The sequence below is a fragment of the Olea europaea genome, chromosome 16 (genome assembly GCF_002742605.1).
Source record: "Olea europaea var. sylvestris chromosome 16, O_europaea_v1, whole genome shotgun sequence".
In the NCBI taxonomy this organism is placed as follows: Eukaryota; Viridiplantae; Streptophyta; class Magnoliopsida; order Lamiales; family Oleaceae; genus Olea; species Olea europaea.
In genome coordinates, this window is record NC_036252.1 from 14,638,566 (window position 1) to 14,638,934 (window position 369).

The window sequence follows — 369 nt, forward strand, 5'->3', positions numbered from 1 at the left end:
TCTAGCAATGTGTCAGGGCAATACATGTGACGGAAAATGTCACGTGGTATGACAAAACCAAATTCGTTCGTTTACCGTGAAACTATTATCCCTTCGTCAATATGATCCGATCAATTACAAGATATGGAATTGTGTCAATCTCGGTCATCGCTCATATCTTTCACTCCACTATTAAGTCAATATAAATCGAAAACTCCTTTTCGACTTATGAGTACACATTGGCCAAAGATTTCATTATCGACTTAATTGAATGAAACGCAGATCATAATCTCCTACTATCTAAGAGTGACGAATCCTTTATTGATCAATCACAACCTTCATACGATTCTTGACGTACCCGAACGATGTCGTATTAGCGGCCCTTTTCAG